Here is a 24,191-nt window from a genome sequence, read left to right on the forward strand (position 1 = left end):
AAAGGGAGTTAAGGGAGATTTAAGGATTCAAATGTTGTAAGTTAAGAAGATGGCCATGGCCTTTGTTACAAGCTTCAGAATAAAGGTGGCGACTCCCATTGAAATTAGTGAGTAGTTAACTCTGTATGAAAGTTTGGGCTTTCTTAGATGGATTTTGTTGTGTTAATAAGCCCATGTCTGTGTATTTTTAGATACCAGCCGCAGTGTGTCACGGATGCTTTCTTCTTTTGTTGATACTTGAATTTTCAAGTGAAGAGTGCATATAAGGTAACAAGTTTGATGGTGTGATGATAGTGATTGCGAGCCCACATGACGTAATATGTACACAGGATTAAATTATGTTTGTTGTGTTTGTGTTTATGTTTCAGTGTTCAGCTGTTCTGAGTCCTGTGGAGAACCCGGGAATAACAAACGGTTGGAAACACGTCAACAGTTTTTTTAACCAAGAAGTACATTTAAAACAATGGACATTGGTGCTCTGAGATGAAACTGGGTAAAACATTATAATAGTGTTCATCCCATTGTGTCACCATTTGGGCACTGTTTGGTTGCATAGCCCAATAAGTAGGAGCATCAAATGTATAATGTAATTATTAAGCTTCTTTTAGGGCAGGTGGATTCACAACTTGGGCACAATATTCCTGTTCGAGTGTGTAAAACATGGGCAAAGGATTTTTTTGATTTGTCATGATGTTGTATGGGTTATCTGTGGGGTATATGTAGTAATTAATTATTGTAGGTTCAATGTATGACATTTACGTTCTGTGTATGATCAATCAGTCAATAGAATGAGTATTGGAGCAATGAAAAACAGTCAAAATAAATGATCACAGAAATTCAGTTGTGTGATCACGGATTGAAGTTATATTTGGTGAATGTGGGTCAGTATTGGCAATTGTGTTGTTGTTTGCCTTTCTGTAAACAGGCCTGTAAATCATTCGGTGTGCATTCAAAGACAGAGGTCAAATTCCAGGCTCTGTCTTCTGAGGGAACTTGGTGTTTTCTTTCTCTGCCTTCAAAGTGAGAGGATTTATGTGACAATCTTGCTGGATACTGGGGGTAGAGGAATGCATGTTTTTTTCTAGCACACAACAACATTTACATGACCTGTGAAAGTATTTCAGAATATATCAGATTTAGCAAAGCACAAATGAAGCACATTGTTGTTAATTCATGGTCCCTGCTAGTGTCATGCCAAGGAGCCGAGAGATCCTCCTGGGGATGATACGTTACGCCATACAAGTGTTAAAAAATGTTTTTTTTAAATTCTGAAGTGTGTTGGAAAGAAATACTTTATTATGATAAAAACAAATCAATTCACTAAGTGATGCCATTCCTACACATTAGCATGTGTGCGCTGTATAGATTTCTTAGTAAAACTGTGACTTCTGTGCAATGTAATGGTCATATCAATTGAAAATGTGTTGGCTGTAATGGCAGAGTTCTACCACACCATGCAAACTCCATTCTACTCTACTCTGCACCACTCCACGCCACTGCACCTTACACCACACTACTGCACTCTGCGCTAATCCACTCTGCACCACTCCACTCTATGCTACTACACTCTATGCCACTTCCCTATATGCCTCTCTACTGTACTCTGTGTCAATGCACTTTATGTCACTCTACTCTGCACCACTCCAAACTAGGATACCCTACTCTATTCAGCACTAGTCCACTCTACGCCACTCTGCACTCTATGCCACTATACTCTACGCCAATGCACTCTAGACTGTAGCACACCACTCTATGCCCCTTCACTCAATGCCATCGACAGTATGCCACTCTCTAATCTACTCTCCATCACTGCACTCTATGCCCCGGCATTCTACAACACTTCATGCCATTACTCTACACCACTCTACTCTATGCCACTGCACCACCCTACTGTCCACCAAATAACTCTTCCCTGCCCCACTCTACTCTACGACACTTCACTCTACTTTGAAACATTCTACTCTACACTTCACTCTAGGCCGCTGCACACTATGCCACTGCACTCTATGCCACTACACTTGACACCAATCTACTCTAAATCACTCCACTCTACGCCACTGCACTCTACGCCACTGCACTCTAATCTGCACCACTGTAGTCTAGGCCGCTGCTCTCTATGGGGGTGCACTCTATGGCAATTCATTCTACGGCACTCTACATCACTGCACTCTATGCCACTCTACTTTGCAAACACTGCACTCTCCGCCACTGAACTCTATGCTACTCTACACTGCACTACTGCACTCTACACCACTGCACTCAGCAGCACTCCACTCTACACCACTGCACTTTATGTCACTGCACTCTTTGCCACTATGCTCTACTCTGCGCCACTCTGCAACACTGCACTCTACAACACTCCTGCACTCTATGCCACTCTGCACCAATTCACTCCATGCCGCTGTATTCTATGCCACTGTACACTATGCCATTCTACTCTGCACCACTACACTCTGCACCACTGCACCATATGCCACTGTACTCTACTATGCACCACTCTATGCCATTGCAATCTATGTCACTGCACTCTACGGCATTATATTGTACTCTGCACCACTCTAATCCACTGCACTCTATGTTACTATGCTTTGTATGACGGCACTCTACACCACTGTACTGTGTTGCTCCACTCTGCATCACTTAACTTTGCACCACTGCACTCTACACCAGTGTACTCCGCGCAACAGCTCTCTAATGTGCAACACTCTAATCTACGCCACTGCATTCTACGATGCTGTATTGTACACTGCTGAATTCTATGCTGTTGCATTCTAGACCCCTGTAATCTATGCCACTATACTCTGCAACACTCTCCGCCAATGCACTCTACGCCAGTTCATTCTACGCGATTCCACGGTACTCTCCTCTACACCACTCCACTCTATTACACTGCAATCTATGCGACTCCACTCTACGACACTCCACACCACTCTCCTCTACGCCATTAACTTTAAGCCATGCAGAACAGCAGCCACACTGGTCGATAACATGACTACAGCAGATTGGTAAAGTCAATAGCTCTTGCATAGGCGAGACCTATTGGTTTTGCCAAGGCTTGTTTTTTTTGTTCTGCTTTTAACGGGAAAATATTCTCAGGCCTACTTACCAGTGCCGCTGCATACAAGAATGGGTGTGTGGGGGGGGGTGTGGAGTGGTGATGGGTGCATTTAAACACCCCCTTCCTCGAGGGTCACTAAAGAACAGGAGGCTGGGAAAGAATGGGGAAGCGAAACAAAGGTAATCAGGAGGCGTTCAACGAGTCGGTATTGTCAACAATTGCATTTGCGAAGTGAAAATAAAATATACCCACTGTAATGCCCTGGACGCCAAGGCCATAAATTTGCATATCAATGAGAAGAGGCTCACTGGGCTGACCTAATGATCTAATTATCTTCACAGCCCAGAGGAGACAGTGACGTCTCTCCGGGCGGCCGGCCATCCAGAGAGAGATTTACAGACTGCTGCCCTCGCCTCCAACTCGGTGTAGAGCAGCGACGGGGGCTCTGGGCCTCAGAGCCGGCAGCGAGTTAGTATCTCATTAAAGGGGCTGTTCCTGTCGCAGCCCCCGTGGTATGGATCATTTAAATCCGGGCAGATTGAACACTTTTAGAGCTGACTGAGGCCCATCACAAGGGAGTTACAGGCACATATAGTCCTGCATTAAACTGAGGAGCCCCGTGCGGTGTCACTGGAAGCAATGACAGAACCAAGCTAGAGAGCTCGCGTGTTGGCAATGCCAGGGGTAAGGAGGGTCCCTCGTGACGTGGAGGGAAGCGCCCTCTCCGCGCGGGGAGCTTGGGACCAAACCATGGGACGCAGGCTGTAAGTGACGTGGGCAGCCATAACATACATGCCAACAGACTGCCCGCCCTTGTAATTGGCGCATGCGTATAAGGAATTTACATTCCCCATGCCAATGATTGCGCACCACCCTCCCTGGTACATGGGGGAGGAGGGATGGTTGGAGGGTGTTTTGTTGGATGCGGGCAGAGGGGTGTTGCTTGTTCAGTTGAGTTTATAAAGAGTTATAAAGAGTTAAATATGCGCCTGCCCGAGGCCACCCGGTGGCCATCAGGAGGGCGGGCCCTTAGTCACGTAGGGCTGCCCCCGACCCCCAGCTAATGGTTGCCACCCCTCAGGGCAGGTTGCCCGGTGGAGGTGGGCGGAACTATGACGCACGTCCGGGGCTGGCAGGGAGAGGGTATATCTCCCCCTCTGGCCGTTGTGGTGGCCTCTTTGCCGCTCCGGACGTTGCGTCGAACACGTCGGGACACTCTTTGCCGCCGGTGAGTGTCTTTCGGGTTGCCTTCGGGCATTACCCCCCCTCCGCCTACTCCCTCCCTGCGGAGGTCCGAGTTCTGGCCAGGCGGCTCGCTTAGCGTCGGGCCGCTGTGGAGGTGGGGGTTTTGGCAGGCGGGTTTTCGGCCTTGTACGGGGGTGCGTTGCCCACAGGCGCCATATCTTTATTGGTTCTAGCGTTCTTGGGCCGCAACCACCCCCCCCCTTTTTTCTTTGTGTCCGTAGTCTTCGGCCGGGCTTTCGTGCCTCCGGATCAGGGTCCGGGCCTCGGCTGGGTCCGCATGGCGCCGGGCCGCCTGACTACCCCTGGTTTATTATCACGCAAGTTCGGAGGAGCACTGGAGGAAAGTGCCAGGGCTGGGTAAGTTTGGCTTCCTCCGCATTTGGGCGTCCACGAGGTGGCGAGCGGTGGCCGAGGACTCGTGCGGGGGCCGCGTGGTCTCGCTTGAGCCCCCCCCTCCCATTGGTCCTGGCGGGTGCGGTTTACACCTCCACCCCTCCACCCCTCTGGTCCCGACCTTCCCAGACACGATGCTGATGTTGGAAGCCCCGAGCGGGGGCGGCGTGGTCAAGCGTCCGGCGGGGAGCTGGAGGCCATTTTGTCCCCTCTCCGTCTTTGGCACGCGGTTCCGTCCGCTGTCCCCGTTTAATTCACTACATTTTGCACTGTTCCGGCGTGTTTGTAGATAGTAACTAATGCTTGGCGGTATATATTGCGCTATGTTTCCGGTGCATAGAAAGTTGCTCCTGGGCATAGAAAGTTGCTCATGATGCCTGTGGCGCTGTTTTCCGTGAGGGTCGAGTTTAGCTGGCATTGTTCGATGTAGCGCACGTTCATGTTCCGTGTCTATATGCTTTCATGTTGGTCATCATGTCTTCGACGAAGTTTCTGCGATGGGCTATGAAAACTTGCAATTCCTATGTGGCGCACATGGTGCCAGGCGCGCTATCTTCGGGGATACATGCATTTAACGTTGTTATTATGTCTGGATAAACGCTTTCCTACGAAGGTTTAAGATAACATACATTGCTAATTTGCGCACGTGGGCCGAGCGTTCTGTGTGCACTGGGGGCGATGAATAAACTGTATGTCTGGCGCATATACAGTATATGTTATGCACAACACGTGCTACATGCAATTTCAAACATCGGTTGTATGATTTCAATTTTCGTTATTGTAGGGACTTTCAAAAGCTCTGGGGCCTGGCATTGCATGCTAGAATTACTAGCACGATTACTGATGCAGCCTATTATCTGAGGTTGTCGGCGAGTGGTTAGTTTTGTTTGTCCGTACTTGTAAGGTTGCCTCCCTTTCCTCGTGATGTGCCTCCCTCGTAAGCAGAACTGGTGCGACTAGGCCGGTCCTCTGTTTACTTTACAACTGGCGACTTTGCCACGTCTCTCTCGGGGGGGCTTGGCCTCCTCCTACATCTTAGCCTCGAGGTATTTGGGCCTTTGCACCCTTAGGGCGCAAGCAGGTCATGAGGGGACAATATTGTGTCAATAAATTGAAATTCATTAATGTTCTTTGCGAAAACTTCAGGTTGTACAATATAGAGGTCACACGAAACAGAGATGGACTTGCAACATATAGAATAAGATGTTTTCATGTTGTACAATATAGAGGTCATGCGAAACAGAGATGGACGTGCAACATATAGAATAAGATGTTTTCCAACTTGAAACAGTGATTTTACATAAGCAATAACACGAGATTCGAAATTGCTGTAAAGGTACAGTTTCTGTGGCGCTATCGTTAGCGCGTTCGGCTTTTGCGATGTGTTAGTGGTTCGAGCCCTACCTAGGAACATTAATGTTTTCTGTCCAACTCCAGCTGGTATATTCATGCTCTATTGTGGGTGCGCTGCTAATTCATTTCGCCTTCCCTATTATGCCTTATAAAACAAAGAGAACAATTCTAATTATCGCTAAGTTAGACATTTGCATCCCTGACCCCCCCCCCTCCTGAGCGGCCATTTTTCAGTGTTCGGCGGGGTGGTAATGGCACTTTGTGCGCGGCCATGTTCCGTAGCAATATTTGAGGTGGTGCACACGCGTTGGTTTTAGGCCCCTATGACTTTGCATTTAAAGCAGGATGTACGAGTGTATGCTGGCGCAATTTTGTGGAGGGGTCCGTATTTACAAAGTGTGTGTGGTATCATGGGGCCTTAGTACCCCGGCCCACTTTGTCACTTATTCGTTTAACACCCAGCTTTGCATATTTTTAGCGCGAGGGTGGTGTGTGACCGTATTTACAATCATTGGGACATAGTACCTCGAGGCCCCAGGGTGTGTCTTATTCATTTACACGTGGCATAGCATGTCCAGCGCGATGGGTAAGCCTATTTATTGCGCGAGTGAGTTGAGGGTGTCTGCATTCACAAAGGGTGTATTGTGTATTGGGTCATTGTATCCTTAGGCCCTATCGAGTGTCTGGCTCAGTTTAACACGTGGCATTGCTTATTACAGCGCGATGGGTAAGCCTATGCGCGCAAAGGTGTCGCCTGTGTCCGTACTTAAATGGTGCGTAGTACCATTGGGCCATAGTACCTCGAGGCACAATTAGGTCTAATCATGTTTACACCTGGCATTGCGTTTTCAGCACGATGGGCAAGCCAATTCCGTGCGCAATCTTCGATGGTGTCCATATTTACAAATGGCGTATAGTATAGTTGGGCCACAGGATCTCGAGACCATTCGAATTACTCATTTCTTCACACGTGGCACCGCATATTTCAGCGAGGCCCAATCGAATTATTCCATTCATTCTCACGTGTTTCTGCGTTTGCAGAACGTGAGGTAAGCCGATCACGCGCGCATTTTGGTTACCAGTGTTCAAATTTCATTAGGGTGTAGGGCATAAATATGCCGTAGTATCTCGAGGCCCGTGGCGCGATTTGTTTGGGCTACTACGCAATCACGACTAGGTCCTCGGGCAGATCGGTGTTAAGGTGCGTTCTGACTCGAAGTTTTGATCCTGGCTATCTCAGCAGGTCTGCTGTAGGCGAGGCGCTAGACAGTAAGACAAGAGCAATCCCCCTAGCAACTATTATTATGATATGCGTTTGCATTAGGGAGGAGTGCATTTTCCATGGATGATTGATTCGGCGCAGATCGGTATGGTCTACCGAGGTTAACATTTGGAAAAAATTTATCACTTGTCCGGTTGTTCGGGAGCGAAGTGTAAAATGGGAATAGAGTCAAGTGAACAAATGACAATTGAAACCGAATTGGGACGCGGGAAAGTGACAAGTAGATTGCGTCCGAGGGTCATAAGTAGCATACGTACATTACAGGGGGTATATGTGTAACGTACAGGTTACAAGGCGTAGTGTTATCATGCCCATTTGCCCTATTTTCCCGGTCCCTTCGGTCATTCACAATAGGGCGTCTCCTAATCAGTTAGTGCGGGTCTGCGGGTCATACTACAATGGGCGCAATACAAGTCGAGACAGGAGCAAGGTCTGCGGGCTGTCTCCCCCACCCTGCAGTTGGCTGCCGTTGGCCTTAGAGGACGTTGTAGGCTCCTTGTCATTTTGTCTTCTCGATTGTACAGCCTCCTTTCTCTGCCGGTGACCGGGAAACGTTCTCGGGATCTTTCTACCCTGCTGCGTTGTCTGGTTTACAGGCCTATGCCTCCCTGCATGCAAGATGCGCTTTATTATACAATAATACAGAAGCGATTTTGCACTGTTACAGGAGGCGATGGAGATAGTCGGATAGGATGGTAGCTCTCCATTGCGCCGTCTGCCTCCGCACTGTGTTCATTGAAGAGAAGAGGGGCGTGTGCATGTGTGACCATGCGATCTAGCCCTGGCACGAACATCATTCTAGAGTCAGAGCGCCGCATAGAAAAAACAATCTTTCAATTAGAACTGTAGGGTGTGACTGATGTGTACGGTAACTGTGTGTCCATAGTAAGAGATTGGTGTTTTCCAGACAAACAGTAAGCGAACTATGCACGAGGCGATCAGCAGATACAGGCGACCGAGTATCCATGTTCTAGGACATATGCGATACACCAGCCAAGCTAATGCTACTGCATAGGGTGTACAATAGGTACACACAACCGATGGCTGGTGTACATCTCATGCAGTGGGTTGCATGGAACCGATTGCTGGTGTACATCTCATGCAGTGGGTTGCATGGAACAGACACGGCGGAGGTGTGCGCAGCGTTTAGGTGAATGAGCGCCTGTCACCCGCAGGAGAGGCGCTGAGCAATGGGTTATGTGTGCTCAGCAGACTTTGAATGACTGCTCGGTCCAGGGGAGGCGCGTAGCTGAGCGCTCAGTGTACAGGTAATGTGAATGGACACCTGCTCGGGCGCATTTGTAAGGCCTTTGGAGCATTTCTGGACTACATCTAACATTATCTCATATGAGATAGAGCCGCGAGGTCAGAACAGAATGTACGTAGACCACAACAGTGTGGAATCAGTGTGCCAAAGGTGCTATTTTCAGTCACGTCTTATGCAATTTGGCGGCTTGTGCGTCTGTTTTACAGAAGAGCAGGCACCCCATAGATTACACGTGGGGTGCTATGGAGAGCCCCGAGCCGCGTATTGTGACTCTTTTGGTTGTGTGGAAATTATTATTGGCCCTTAATATTATACATATGCCAGACTCCTGTGGCGCTCTTTGGGGGGGGCCCTCACTTTTGGATATTACCTGACTGCACTGTCTTGGAATGGTTGTAATCTATGGAAGTCCACCTTGGAAGTGCCAAATTAGAATAGTAGCAAATCCTAGGTCTAGCCCTAAGGTAATAGGACTTATATAACCATGCACATATCAATCCTGGGGCCTTTCCAAGTGGTAGAGTTAGTCTTGCTTATGTACATTCCCGGGACCTGCACTGTTTAATTTAACCTATGTAGTACGGTCAAATGACAATAGCATTTGCTCTTCCTTAATTCGGCTATCGTCTGTCTGTCCTTCAAGGCTCTGGAATCAGGAAGGCAGCCTACCCGCTGTGCCTTCAGTTCGGGAGCTCCTGCTGCCTCCCAGTAGTATGAAGGGTCTACAGCCTTCAGTGCTCACTCAGTTCAAGTACTAGTGGAGCAACTGCAACCACTGCCGCGCCTGGACTGCCAACACTACTGATAAGAGTGGGCCCCCAGAAGTCTCTCAATCTAGAATTGCTCAGGAATTAAGTAACAGCTGGATGAAGTATCAGAATGTCTATCTGGTTTTCCAGCCCCCTGTTGTTCGTTTCACTATTAGGGGTGGTGGCTTGCTCGATGGGTTCCTAGCAGGAATTGGACTCACGGTTTCTCGCTCAGGGTTAGCATGGTTGGGCTCCCCTGGCTTGCGTCCTAACAGCCTTGTGATGAATCTGAGTATCCGTTGGTTTCCTTGTGCTCCTCCTTAGGTGAGGAGATGGCCTGAGGTTGATATTGCCAATATGGTGAGCACCTGGTTCAGAAATCCCTTCGCGGGGGTCGTAAGTCAACGTTATAGACAAGCTAGTCATGAGTTAGCATGGGGAGCTTTCTCCAGGTCTTGGGGGCTTGTGATACCAGCTGTTTACCTTTGCCATCCTGTATAAATGAAAGTCCACCTCGCAAGTTACCAAATTTCACTTAGCGCACTGAAATTCCCCTCTGTACTTTGCTTGAGTATAGTTGCATAAGCATTCACAAGCACAGTTACAGTTGAATCGGGGAACTGCGCGTCGGCAGAAGTTATACATTCTGGGTGTAGTCTGCTGATGCTTTGTGTGAATGCGTGTGGTGGGGTTTTAGTGGTATGCGCTGGCTCGCCTATAGTTAGATCAGTGAGCGATTCAGCAGGAGAGGCCCCCTCATCTTGGGGCTCTTACCAGGGGTATGACCCCTCGAACCTGGGATAGTCTACACGATTGCTGTAGAGGGTTTGTTCCCGGGGGTATATGCTCAATAGTGTCAGAGGGGCGGTTGGTCAGCAGGCATGTCTGTATGCAGGTCGGGATCTTGGGGGCACTTGGTTTCAGTCCCGGCAATCCCTGTGTGGTGGTCGTAAGTCAATCTTACAGACAAGCTATCTTCGAGGTAGCATGGCCTAAGCTGTCTAGACTAGAGCCCGAGAGGGCAGGTGATGCCTGCTGTTAATACCTTTCAAATCTGTATTGGCACATGCAAGGACATTGTCCTAGTTATATAGTATGATGTTAATACTTCTATGCCTCGGTGCTCTGAGTATAGCAGCACATGCGTTATCATGAGCACACCGCCTTTCGGTTATGCGGAGAGCGGCGTTACAGCAGTGTTGTAACTTAGCTGGGTGTAGCCTGCTGGCGATTGTCGTGAAGGGTTAAGTTTCATGGCTTGTGCTGAAACTCCTATCAATTGATATGAAGCGCCTTCAGCAGTAGGGGCCACTCCTCTTCACTTTGTCACTTACCTGGTAGTATGACTACACGACCCGGGGATGGTTACACTAATGTTGTAAAGGAGTAAGACCCGGGTAGTGGCAGAAGGGCCTGGTTTTCTTCAGGCATGTATTGTCATGTCAGGATCAGGTTTCTGGTGGGGCGCTAAGTTGTGCCAAGCAATTGTCAGGTCTAGGAAGTAAAGCACTGCGCCATGAAGAAATCTTCCCATACATGGGCGGGGTTTCTTTAAACTTGAAACGATTTAGGACAAGTCTAAGGCTACTTTGAGGCAGATAGGGTTCATCTCACGTCTGTGGGCGTTGACCTATTCCTCCTCTTTTAAAAGAGGCTCTTTTGAGCAAATGTTGCAGGTAAAGGTAGTAGCATTGGTGGGGGGCCCGTGCGGCGGCGGGGACCATCGCACGGGCTGTGGCGGAGTTACAGGGCAATCCGGAAACAGAGAGGTGCAACACAGTACTTCAGCGGGCACATAGGGGTGCCAGAGCCTAACCTAGAACCTCATGGGAGGCTAGGAATCCGAGACGGCGCCCCAGTAGTCCTTCGGGCGGTTGTGGGCCTGTGCAACCGGGGGTTGCTTAGATACGCCCCGCAAGGGGCGTGAGTAGTTTATTACCATAATGATCAGCAGCGGGGTGGTTCGCCACTGTGCTGATTGGCTCATCAGGCGGGCAGGTGGCGAGAATGCGGCCTGCCCTTGGATTGCCCGTAAGATAACCCAACGTGATTACATAATGTTGTATGTAACAATAAACCTGCAGCAAATTTTCCCAATCTTAACACTTGTGTCTGTGTGTTATTTGCGGGATGTTGTTATATGGGGGCGGGGGGTTCCTGTGGCCCTGAAGTGACTATGCGCCTGCCCGAGGCCACCCGGTGGCCATCAGGAGGGCGGGCCCTTAGTCACGTAGGGCTGCCCCCGACCCCCAGCTAATGGTTGCCACCCCTCAGGGCAGGTTGCCCGGTGGAGGTGGGCGGAACTATGACGCACGTCCGGGGCTGGCAGGGAGAGGGTATATCTCCCCCTCTGGCCGTTGTGGTGGCCTCTTTGCCGCTCCGGACGTTGCGTCGAACACGTCGGGACACTCTTTCCCTCCCTACCTCTAACCCTGAGTGTCAGCTATGGGGGGGCTCCTGAGGGAGTTTTAATGTGTTTCCTTTTTCGTTGCAGGCGGAGTTACAGGGCAATCCGGAAACAGAGAGGTGCAACACAGTACTTCAGCGGGCACATAGGGGTGCCAGAGCCTAACCTAGAACCTCATGGGAGGCTAGGAATCCGAGACGGCGCCCCAGTAGTCCTTCGGGCGGTTGTGGGCCTGTGCAACCGGGGGTTGCTTAGATACGCCCCGCAAGGGGCGTGAGTAGTTTATTACCATAATGATCAGCAGCGGGGTGGTTCGCCACTGTGCTGATTGGCTCATCAGGCGGGCAGGTGGCGAGAATGCGGCCTGCCCTTGGATTGCCCGTAAGATAACCCAACGTGATTACATAATGTTGTATGTAACAATAAACCTGCAGCAAATTTTCCCAATCTTAACACTTGTGTCTGTGTGTTATTTGCGGGATGTTGTTATATGGGGGCGGGGGGTTCCTGTGGCCCTGAAGTGACTATGGTGGTTGCCAGCAGGGAAAGACAGCTTAGGTCTTGGAAAGCAGATGACAAGTACAAGAGGCATGGAAATAAACAGCGTCAGATTGGCAGGGCGGGCAATCGCCCGTTGCCCGAGAGGCCTGAGGCAAAGGCCAGCTGGTGGGCTTTTTTTTTCAGCTGTAGATAAAATCAAATTTTTCTACACCCGCTTGACCGCTGGCGCTTGACCTTAAGGGGGCTTTGGGGGGGCACCCAAGCACCGCGAGGTCTGCCTCCCGGGCAGATTGGGAAGGGGTGGGGCGCCAGATGGGCGCAGAAATTTTTTGGCTTTTGTGCTACTTTGGGACTATCCCAAATGTAGCCCAATTTTGAAAGATAGCCCAAGGCTATTTAGGGGTTGTAGGCGCCTGCCCAGCCACCATCTTAGGTTTTGGTGACCTGGTGGCTGGGAGTGCAGTAGTTGTAGAAGTTTTTGTCAGGAGATTTTGTCGTTGGCTGAGGCCTGTAGTTTCGATTTTGTTGCGGTTTGTGGATAGCGAATTGCGAAGGCTGACGAGGATCACCGCGTTTTAGAAGCCATTCGCCTCCTGAGCGAGGCAGGCCGGATGGATCTGTTGGTGGGCCCCCAGGGGGGTGCGCGCCCTGTGAGGCTCGCGTCGACTGGCGTGGCTGCGGCCGTTTTTGCCTGCTCGCCACCACGCAAGACGCAGAGAGTTCAGGTGAGCAGGCAGGGCCGCGCGGATGCCAGGGACGCGGCCCTGGCTGCTGGTAGTGTAGGCGCGGGGGGGGGGGTTGGGTGAACTCAGGAGGAAGCCTCGGCGGGGGAGCGCGGTATGCGTCCCCCCGCCGCTCTCGCTGGATTTCTCTGACCGCCCCGGGACATTTAATAATTGTGGGTTTCTAACGCGCTAGAATCGACTCCCTAAGGAGTATCTCTGTGCTATAGACCGCTGGGGAACCCGTCCTGGCTTTCCCTGTGAGATGGTCCCTACTGGGTATCTACAAGGGGAAACCAGGCATCCCCGGCGTATGTGGGGGGCCGTTGTGGAGATGAGGCAAGCTAATGCCCAGAGTTGCCGAGCGTGATCCCTGGTTAGAGTAGGCACCGAGGCGAGAATTATCGAGTCCGCTGACCCTTGTACACGACCCTGCTGCATCGGGAATTGAACCTTGGTCCCGGGCCGTCTTCTGCTTCCGGGTCTGCCGCCTCTAACCAGTGAACCACACCACTCCATTGGGGGCGGTCGCAGTAGGGCCAGAGGTGGGGCCTGGGGTGGGGGCGAAGAAGCGTGGGCACCTCCAGGGGGCTTTGGTGGCTCGCCTGTGTCGGGCTAAAACAGTTTCGGAGGGGAGCACCTCACCATATCGGGAGCAGGATATATGTGGCCGCTCCATGTGCACGGGAGCGGTTGCATGCGGGGCCCGATAAGGAGGGCGAGGAAGCCGGTGTCGGTCTGAGAAGGAGAAAAGCGGCAAATAGGAGTGTGCGTGCGGGGCGGGAGGAGAGCCTCTCCCCAGCACGGGGCCCCTCAGGCGGAGGCAGCACTCTGGGAATGAAGGCAGCTGGCAGGATGGTGGTAGGGGGAGCGGACACAGGGGGGCTTGCAGGGGCAGAGGTGAATGGGGGGGCATGGGAGGGGGTTTCCTTGCAGATGGCGGTGGGGAGGCGCAAGGGTTGCTGGGGGAAGGTGGTGCAGCGGAGGAGTCTGGGGGGAGGGTGGAGTGGCGGGCGGACTCGGGAGAGTGGTCCCCGCTGCTCTTAGAATCAGAGGGCAGTGAGAGAGACTGGGAGGGCCTGGACGTCTTTGACTCTTGGGCGGAAGGGGTCAGGGAGGCCCCGGGGACAGCTGAGGGTTGCCACAGCGGGAGAGTGGGGATCTGGGGTCCCCGTTGCAGGGGGGAATGGAGAGGGCCGGGGTGGGAGAGAGAGAGGGTGTGCTGGGGGAGGGGAGATGGGGTGAGGGGGAGGCCTTTTCGGATGTCGGGGGCGGGGGCTTGGCATGGAGCGAAGGCGAGGAGGATGGGGGAGGAGAGGCTTATCTTATAGCCATTGGTCGGACGTGGGCGGCCGGTACTCGGGGGCGACGGGGGATGCAGGCTAGGTGCAGTTCGAGGGACCCAGCACACCAGCCCAGCCATTTGTTTTTCAGGAGGAGGCGCGCCGCGGGGTTCCAGACTTGGCAGGGCTGGGGAAGGCCCAATGGCGCCAAGGCGTAGGGCGGGCTGAGCCTCCCGCGGCGTGCCCAGCACCGGCGGGGGATCCCGTTGCGGCCGGCAGGAGAAGGCCCGCTGCGGGCTCGCCGACCCCTACACCCACAGGGCCGCTACGGCTTGGGGAGCAGCATCGGAAGAGGAGCGACACACATGTTGTTTTTAATGTTGCAAGAAGGGTGCAGTCGGTGCCGCCGGCCGGAAGGACTTGTGGTATTGGGGGTGTGGAAGTAATCCAAGATGATGACAGTTTGGAGGACAGGGAGTTGAGAGATGGTGAGGGTGGAGGGGGGCCGAGTAATGCTGTTGGTGGTGTGTTACAGGTGTCACAGCGCCAGGTGGTGAGTGCGGGCCGGGCATCGAGCTGGGAGGCAGGATCGTCTTCCCCCGGAACGGAGGAGTGGAGAGCGGCGGTCGGCTTCCTTGGCTTCAGGTAAAAAAGCGGCGAGCACGGCAGCTCGGATGGTCTCGGTAGGGGTGAGGGGGTGGGGACGGGGTCGGGGTCGTGGAGGACAGGCTTCGGAAAGGGACGTATGTGTCTGACAAAGGGGTAGGCCCGGATGTGGTGTTGGAGGGGCTGGTGGGGAAGGTGCCGGGGGCACGAAGGATGCGGGTGCAGGGTCCTCGGGACGGGGGCTGAAGGGAGCAAGGGGGCCGAAAACACTGGTGCCGTGGGGCGGCCGTGTGGGGAGGACGGTGTGAAGGTGGAGAGCAAGGAATTGAGGTTCAAGCGGCTGCCGTATATGGGGGTCATGAAGCCTTTAGGGGCACATTTGATGTTGACCACTAAGGAGCACATATGGAAGGGGGAGTATATAGAGATATTGAAACTCCTGCACTGGGAAGTGAGGGCGAAGGAAGGTTCGAAATAGGAGGAGTATGAGCTCCAGAAGTGGCCGAAGGTGCCGCTTACGATCGAGAATTGGACGGCAGCCTTTCTCATTTACGCCAGTGTGTATTGTGAGAAGTATCCGGAGCGGTCGGTGTCCATGTTTAAATACATGGACGTGGTTCAGAAGGCCCAGATTACGGGGGGGGGGGTTATGTGAGGACCCAGTATGACGAGGAGTTCCGGGCCCGTATGGCGTGGGACCCCGAGGCAAAGTGGAGCGAGCTGGACACAGACTTGTGGCAGCACACGATGGCGCTGGCGGGCTCGTGTAAGACTATCTTCAAGGCGAGCGAGCTGCCTATCGTTTATCAGCCCTTTCAGGGCCGCCCCACCCGAGGAGTGGTGGGGGCTGTGACCAAGGGCCAGTCAGGTTTCAAAGGGATGTGTTGGGACTACAATAAAGGGGCATGCACTCCAGAGTATTGCCGGTTCCGACATGAGTGTTCAGGCTGTGGGAAGAGTGGCCATGCCCTGGTCAAATGCTGGGGGACTCAGCGTCAGCAGCAAGTGGGCCAGCAGGGACTGACAGGAGGTTTTCAGTCTGCAACCCAACAGCAGCCAGGGGGCGGTAGGGGGGCCATGGGGCTTGGGCCGAAGGGCTCGTACACCAGATAGAATCGATCGATTGGTGGCGGCTTTGCAGGACTATCCGGACAAGGGAGCTGCAGACCATTTGCGGGCAGGGTTTCTGGAAGGGTTTTGGCTGGGTTACGAGGTACCAAGGGTTCGGAGGTGGGCTGACAATTTGAAGTCGGTAAGGGAGCACCCTGAGGTGGTGCAGGAAAAGTTGGATAAGGAGGTGGGGGAGAGCCGCATTGGTCAGCCCTTTTGAGGATTGGCCTTTGGTGAATTTGATTGTGTCCCCCATTGGGGTAGTGCCAAAGAAGGACAAGGGGCAGTTTCGCCTCATTCAGCATTTGTCGTGGCCCGAAGGTGGCTCTGTAAATGATTTTATTGATGAGCGAGAGACCACGGTGCCTTATTTCTCTGTTGACGCAGCCATGTCCCTTGTGGTGACCGCGGGTGCAACAGCCATGATGGCAAAGTGCGACATCAAGTCTGCTTTCCGGCTGCTTCCAGTTCACCCAGACGATTGGGGCTTACTGTGAATCCAGTTTAACGGCCGCTGGTACGTGAACAAAGCACTGCCGATGGGCTGCTCAATGTCTTGCGCACTTTTCAAATGTTTCAGTACATTCCTACAATGGTTGTTTACGGAACGGACTGGTCACCATGGAGTTACGCACTACCTGGATGACTTTTTCTTAGTGGGCACCCCAGGCTCCACGGACTGCCAGGATGTGCTAGACAGGTTGATCATGGGGGAGTTGGGCATGCCAATGGCACCGGAGAAGACAGTGGGGCCTTGTACGGCGCTGTCATTCTTGGGAATTGAACTGGATTCGGGGGCCATGGAGGCCCGTTTACCAGTGGATAAGCAGCAGCCAATGTTGGAGCTGCTAGAGAATATGCTGGCATGACACAAGGTCACGGTTCTCGATATACAGGTGCTGTTGGGCCACCTCAATTTCGCTTGCAGAGTGGTGCGAGTGGGTCAGACTTTCTGTAGGAGGCTGGGCAGGGCTTTGGCCGGGCGATGGCAGCCGCATCATCATGTGCGGCTGTCCGCGGGTCTTCGAGAGGACCTGAAGATGTGACAGTTCTTTTTGAAGAACTTTAATGGGGTCCCTATGATGTGGGCGCTGACATGGTCTGGGATGTCCAAATCTTTTCGGATGCAGCGGGGAGCGAGGGCTTCGGCCTCTACTGGCAGGGAAAATGGTGTGCGGAGAAGTGGCCCCACGAATGGGTGGGGGGGTGGCCAGAGTATTGCTTTTCTGGAATTCTTCCCCCTGGTGGTGGCAATCTCGCTTTGGGGGGAATTGCTGGCCCACAGATGGATGATGTTTAAAATAGATAACATGCCGTGGTGGAGGTGGTGAATAGGCAATCTGCTAGAGAAACACAGGTGCTGAAGTTGCTGAGAGTGTATGTGCTGGGTTGCTTGCAGCATGATATTGCTTTTTGCGCGGTGCATGTGCCTGGGGTTGAAAATGACATAGCCCATGCTTTGTCTCGTTCGCAGAGGGGGAGATTCAGTGGGTTAGACCTGAACCCGACCAGCATGCTGCCGCATTTGTGGTACATAGGCAACACAGGAGGTTGCAGCTGGTTTTAGGATCCCTGGCGCACTCTATCAAAGTGACATACATGACTGCATGGGAGGATTTTGTGTCTTCTAGGGCGAGGCGGCGGGCTTCGGGGACGGGGCAGCAGGAGGATGTCATCCAGTTTATACTGTCCTTAATTAAGAAAGGACCTTCATGGGTAAGCTCCTGTGGGGTTACGCGCCGTCGGCTGAGGAGCTCGGCTCTCGCATGCTTGAAGGGTGGGCCCGGGAGTGTGGGCCGGTGTGCCGGGCTAGACAATCGTTGTCTTGGACTCTGCTGGATCAGGTGATGCAGACCTTGCCTAGGGTTTACAGGGATGATGGGGAGCTATGTCTGTTTTCCACGCTAATGTTGTGGATGTTTGTAGGGGCATTTCGGGTGTCCAAATTGTTGGGGGTCATAGGCGGGGATGGGGTTTTGTGGTCTGAGGTTTCTTTTGCGGGGAACAAGATAGGTCTTTGGCTGAGGAAATCGAAGACGGACCAGAGGGGTGTGGGCCATTGGATTTCCCTGCAGGTGACGGATTCGGGTTGGATATGTCCTGTGGGGTGGGGATTGAGGCTGAGGGCCTTGGTACCAGGCACGAAAGGGGCAGTTTTTCGGCACGCGGATGGGCTGGCGGCAAAGGGCTCGCAGCTGTTGGCCATTCTAAGGAAAACCTTGTCCCTCCTTGGGTTGGATGGCAAACGCTATGGCATACATTCTTTCCGGATCTGCACGGGGTCAGAGGTGCACAGGTGGGGATGGGGCGAGGGGACATTATGAGTTTGGGGAGGTGGTCGTCCAACTGCTATCAGCGTTACATGCGCAGCGCGCCTAGCCAGTAGTAGCGCGGTTGTGTATGCGGCTCCTGTACTCACTCATGCTTTTCGTTTCAGGTTCAGTGTCTGGTACCCTCGCCCGGGACATGTCAATATGGATCGTGGAAGAAGAATAGGGCAACACTTGTCACTCCGAACCTGTCGCACAGCAACATTTAGCCATTTCTAGGCTACATCAAGCTAGTACTCCTTTATTTTCCAGTTTTTTAATCATTATTTTTCCATGTTTATTATCCTTCATTTTCTGTGTTTCTATGTAATTCCAATTGCAATCCACATGCGGGGTGCATTCTGCCATTTTCCAAGTTTCTAATGTTCGAGCCGTGCCCTCCGGACCTCAAGTTCAAACACGATCAACGCAGAGGTTCGTCCAAAGCAATATTTATTTAAAAATCCAATGCATTTCGGGCACCACACTGCCCTTCGTCAGGGAACGCTACAAATAACAACAATAGCAAATGATGAGCATCATATGTACACATAAATAAATGTCTTATTGTTAGTCTGACACGTCATCATGTTTTTATAATACTTTAACACTTTCTCCTGGGACCAATTATGTAATACAACCTTCCTGTGCAATGTAATTAATAACTTATCGCCTTGACATCAACAGTCATAAAAACTACGTTTCCATCACTTGGGCCCCACAGTTCTCTCTACGACAAATGCGGACTCATATTTTCCTCAGTATTTATACAGCGTCTACATGTGTCCCTTGCCTATCTTCAACTTTGCTTACTCTTATCTAGTTTACCTACGTAGCCTCCCCGATTTCTCCCTCCTTATATTTCCTATGTTGACCACGGTGTTCACGCTCTAGTTCACAAACCTCTTTCCCGTGACTGACATCCTTTCTCCCTGCTACGTTATGGCACATTTCACATACCTGCCATGGACGCTAAAATCACTCTAGTCTTGTTTCCGTTCCGATAAGGATTGACATCCTGTTGTATCCCCTTTATTTAAATCACATCCTCTCTGATACCTTTCACCTGATTGGCCTGTCCCTCCCACTGTTTCACGCTTTCGTATCCACATTGAGATTCACAACGTTTGTTCCCTACACTACATTGCCCACAATCCTGTGCTTATGTTACAACAGTGCAAAACATTATAACATTTTTTAACTTTTTCACAATTATTGCTGTTAAACAACGTGTCTTAATCCACACTGACAACACAGCATAGTATGTAATCAAGCTCATCATAATAAAACATCATAATAAAACATCGCTTTTTAAACCGAACCAGATCTTGCTGCGTCGATGTCGAATCATACATTGTAATGAAACTGTTTTTACACTCATTCTTCCTGATGGGTGCAATCCCAACGATATGGGGTAATTTGTAAACAATGAAAGAGGTGGGATGCACACCTTTTTTGTTTGTAATATTAATATAATCATCTGTTCATCTTTTATGGATCGTGGGCCACTCGTTTGTCAAATGGGCCCAGGTTCAGGCCCGCGCCAGTTATTTTGGGGAAAACCTAGGATTTAACCCAAATCAGTTTAATGTTCATTGGAAGGGAAAGGGGGGTATGCTCTGGAGGGAACTGTTGGATGTACTGAACAGGATGGTAGTGGCTGGTAGGTTCCCTGATGTCCTGGTCCTCCACTTGGGGGAAAATGATATGGTCAGAGAGACGGGGCTGGTGCTGATGAGGGCCATGAGGAAGGATTTGGAGGAGATCAAGAGGCAGTGGTCAGGGTGCACGGTGGTCTGGACGGAGTTTGTTCCGCGTCGGGTATGGTGGGGCGCAGTGAACCCTGGCGCGGTGGATAACACCAGGAGGAAGGTGAATGTCGAGATGGTAAGGTTTTGTCGGCATTTAGGTTTTTCCAGAATCAGGCATAAAGACATTCGTTATGATGCCCCGGAATTATTCAGAGGCGAAGGGGTGCACCTTTCACGGATTGGTATGGATCACTATTTGTTGGAGCTACGGGAAGTGCTGGCCAGGCTGCTGGGAGTGCACAGGGAGTGAGCAGGGCATTTTCTGGGGACCTGGGTAGGTTAGATAGGAGGCCAGGGGGGACTGAGAGTTAGGGCTAGAGGGCAGGGGGCAGAAAAAGGTGGAGGCGGCGTATCCGCCTACCCTCCTCATGTGAGGGTAGGAGTTTTAATTGCTATGTTAGAAAATTGTGTAATATTTATTGTTATTGAAGTGTATGCATTGTATGTTGCAGGGTGGGGGTTTTATAATGTGGGGATCGTAGGGGTGGGTGGAGAAAAGACAAGGGATCAGGTACATTTATGTTTAGAGAGGTTTTAGTTTTGTAAGGCAAAGTGCCAGTTTAATAAAATTGTGATATGCACCTGTTTCACTAAAGCGGCCTTTTACACACACACACACACAAGGTTATCTGTGTGGCTTGCCCCCTCCTCCCTCCCAAAGGCTGCTGTAGTCATAGAGGTAAGATCGGAGCTCATTATAACCAAGTACAGAGAATGGCTGGCTCATTGTCTTGTGCAGTAGGACAATGGCTTAAACTGGGCCGGCACAGCATGTGGTGGGTCTCCTCTTGTCCCGAGTCTTAGGGGCATATTAACAAAAGAGTGACGAAGTGTGTTGTTAACCCAAGAAGGCTAACAACACATTCCCTCTGTCACTTTAGAAACGCATCACCGCACCATATTTATAAGAATATGGTGCAGCCCAGCGTTTCCCCCTGTGATGGCACTCAACTGAGTTTCCTAACGCCAACCCAGGCACCCTTGCACCATAGTGCAAGGGCGATAAGAATATGGTGCAGCCCAGCGTTTCCCCCTGTGATGGCGCTCAACTGAGTTTCCTAACGCCAACCCAGGCACCCTTGCACCATAGTGCAAGGGCGCCTGCATTGAGGGAGTGGTTGTTTAAATGCAGGAAGTTGCCCCTTCCAGCATATAAACAGTCTTTAAATGGTGTTTTGTAACTTCTATGTGTGCTGCTTAATGCAGCACAAATAGAAGTTGCAAAACTTTATGTTTTTTAAATGATTGTTAATGTGGAGGAAGGGACACCTTCCTGCAGTCCGGATTCAGACGAAACCACAGCACCGAGACAGCCCTCATCGCCGCCACAGACGACATCAGGCGCCAACTAGACAATGGCGGAACATCAGCCCTAATTCTCCTGGACCTGACAGCCGCCTTTGACACGGTCTTCCATCGCACTCTAAAGACACACCTCCTAGAAGCCGAAATCCAAGAGAAGGCCCTTGACTGGACCACATCCTTCTTCTCCGGCAAAACCCAGAGCGTCCACCTCCCACCCTTCCGATCCGAAGTCACCGACATCATCTGCGGCGTCCCCCAGGGCTCATCTCTCAGCCCGATGCTGTTCAATGTCTAGATGGCGCCCCTCGCACAAGTGGCCCGCCATCACAACCTCAACATCATCTCCTACGCCGACGACACCCAGCTCATCCTCTCTCTCACCAAGGACCCGCACACCACCAAAACCAACCTCCACAAGGGAATGAAGGCCGTCGCCAACTGGATGAGGAGCAGCCGTCTGAAGCTGAACTCGGACAAGACGGAGGTCCTCATCCTCGGACCCACCCCCTCAGCCTGGGATGACTCCTGGTGGCCGACCACACTGGGAACAGCACCAACTCCCACCGACCATGCACGCAACCTAGGATTCATCCTCGACTCCTCCCTCTCCATGTCAAAGCAGGTCAACGCCGTCTCCTCCTGCTACAACACCCTCCGCATGCTCCGCAGGATCTACAAGTGTATCCCGACCGAAATAAGAAGAACGGTGACACAGGCCCTCGTCAGCACAAGACTGGACTACGGCAACCCACTCTACGCAGGAATCCCAGCCAAACACCTATGACGACTACAACGCATCCAAAACGCCTCCGCCCGACTGATCGTCAACGTCCCCTGCCGCAGCCACATCACCCCCCACCTGAGAGACCTACACTGGCTCCCCGTCGACAAGAGGATCACTTTCAAGCTCCTCACCCACGCACACAAAGCACTCCACAGCGCCGGACCAGCCTACCTGAACAGCAAACTCAGCTTCTACACCCCCACCCGCCAGCTCCGCTCTGCCAGCCTCGCCGCTGTCCCCCGCATCCAACGTACGACCTCTGGCGGCAGATCCTTCTCCTACCTCGCCGCCAAGACCTGGAACACCCTCCCTACCCACATACGGTAGACCCAAGACCTACTCGCCTTCAGAAGACTCCTCCAGACCTGGCTCTTTGAGCAGTAGCAGCACCCCCCCCACCTCCCCATATTTATTTTTATTTATTTATTTATTTGTATATTTATATAGCGCTTTACTGTCACCCCAAGGGCATCCATAGCGCCTTGAGACCCTCACTGGTAAGTAGCACACTTTACAAGTACTCTGATTGATTGATTGATTGATTGAACACCCCTCAAGGGGAGCTTGGAAACACTGGAGCTGGATTCTCAGCGAAAGAAAGGCAGCCTCTCTGTCAGTGCGTCAGCTGGAGGGTCGGCTTCCTTCGGCACTTGCTGTAGCGAGCTTCGTCAGGCAAGTAGATAGTCGAACTGCTCCAAACCACCGTGTCCTTGCTAGGGCAAGTGTGGGCATATTCATACCTTGAAGGTGCCTGGTTTGACGTAAAGTCAGACATAATAACGTCACCAAAGAACCCTAACGGAATGGTAGTTCTTTGAAAACACCATGATTTCTAGGACAAATCAATATTCAAGAAAGGGGATGTCCCTGACTGCTGAAGTCCGAGTTTTCTAACTTTGCCGTATTTGGACTGGATGGGTTATGCCTAAATATGGTTATGATTTCTATGCCTATATAAGGGTAATGTGAATTATACCTATATAAGAGCATGAATCCGGAAAATTACACTAGGGTCCTAAAACGCTATACAACACATTCAGACACCCAAAGTAGAGAAATGTGTAGGCCTGAAGAACAGGTGAGGCGACCTGTGGATGAGTTGCAGTGGAATAATGGTGTGTCTAGTGGTGCGTCCAATGCTATTGACCACATGAGTTTAGAAAACGTAATTAATCAGTGATTTCTTCCAAAATCACTTCCGATAGTAAGCAACTTTTCATGAAAGGTCCTTATCCACAAATGTGGGCCACTTTTTCTTTCCATGCCTAGGCCTAATTTTGTTCCGAATCCGACCCTGGAAAGAGAGATACTATGGCAATTCATGGGTGGAACTACTTGGGCCTAGTGTGAGTAGGCAGGGGAAGAACAGGATGATGGGGAAAGGACACTACTTAAGAAACGTAAGGTTGTGACTCACCATTTGAGAGCGTTTTTCCCCGTGGTCTATCAATGGAAAAATGGGCCTAGACCATTGCATTGGTATGTAGAAAGCAGTTTATGCACCCCGGCAATGCCCCCTGAAGGGAAACGGCCTTTACAACTCAGACTAAGCCACGCGTGCCATTTCCCCGCAAGCGCAACCACGTTAACCACGCATATGCCTTAACCACACATATGCGTGGTTAAAGCATATTCACGATCTAGATGCTTGTCCAGGAATAGGAAGGATGGGGAGAGGACGAGGTGAGGTAAGGGAGCTCAGGGAGAGGTTAGTAGCTCTAAATTTGAGCCAATGGTTTCCGGTGCTCAGCATCTGCACCTTATTGTCAACACCAGCACTTATGACATCCTAATTTTGTGATGAGCTCACCACAGGTGTTTAATTATCCAATATACAGTCAATTTACATTAAAAATGATTAATACTTGCCACACAAAGCTATAAGAATAGCTTGCATGGCGGGTATTAGTCATTTTTCATGTATATTTAAACTCTAAAATGTCACACTTGGAGGAGTGTGATGGTTAGTCATTGTATTGGTACTGTCATTGGAAGCGCTGGCAGGG

The sequence above is a fragment of the Lissotriton helveticus genome, chromosome 7 (genome assembly GCF_964261635.1).
Source record: "Lissotriton helveticus chromosome 7, aLisHel1.1, whole genome shotgun sequence".
NCBI lineage: Eukaryota > Metazoa > Chordata > Amphibia > Caudata > Salamandridae > Lissotriton > Lissotriton helveticus.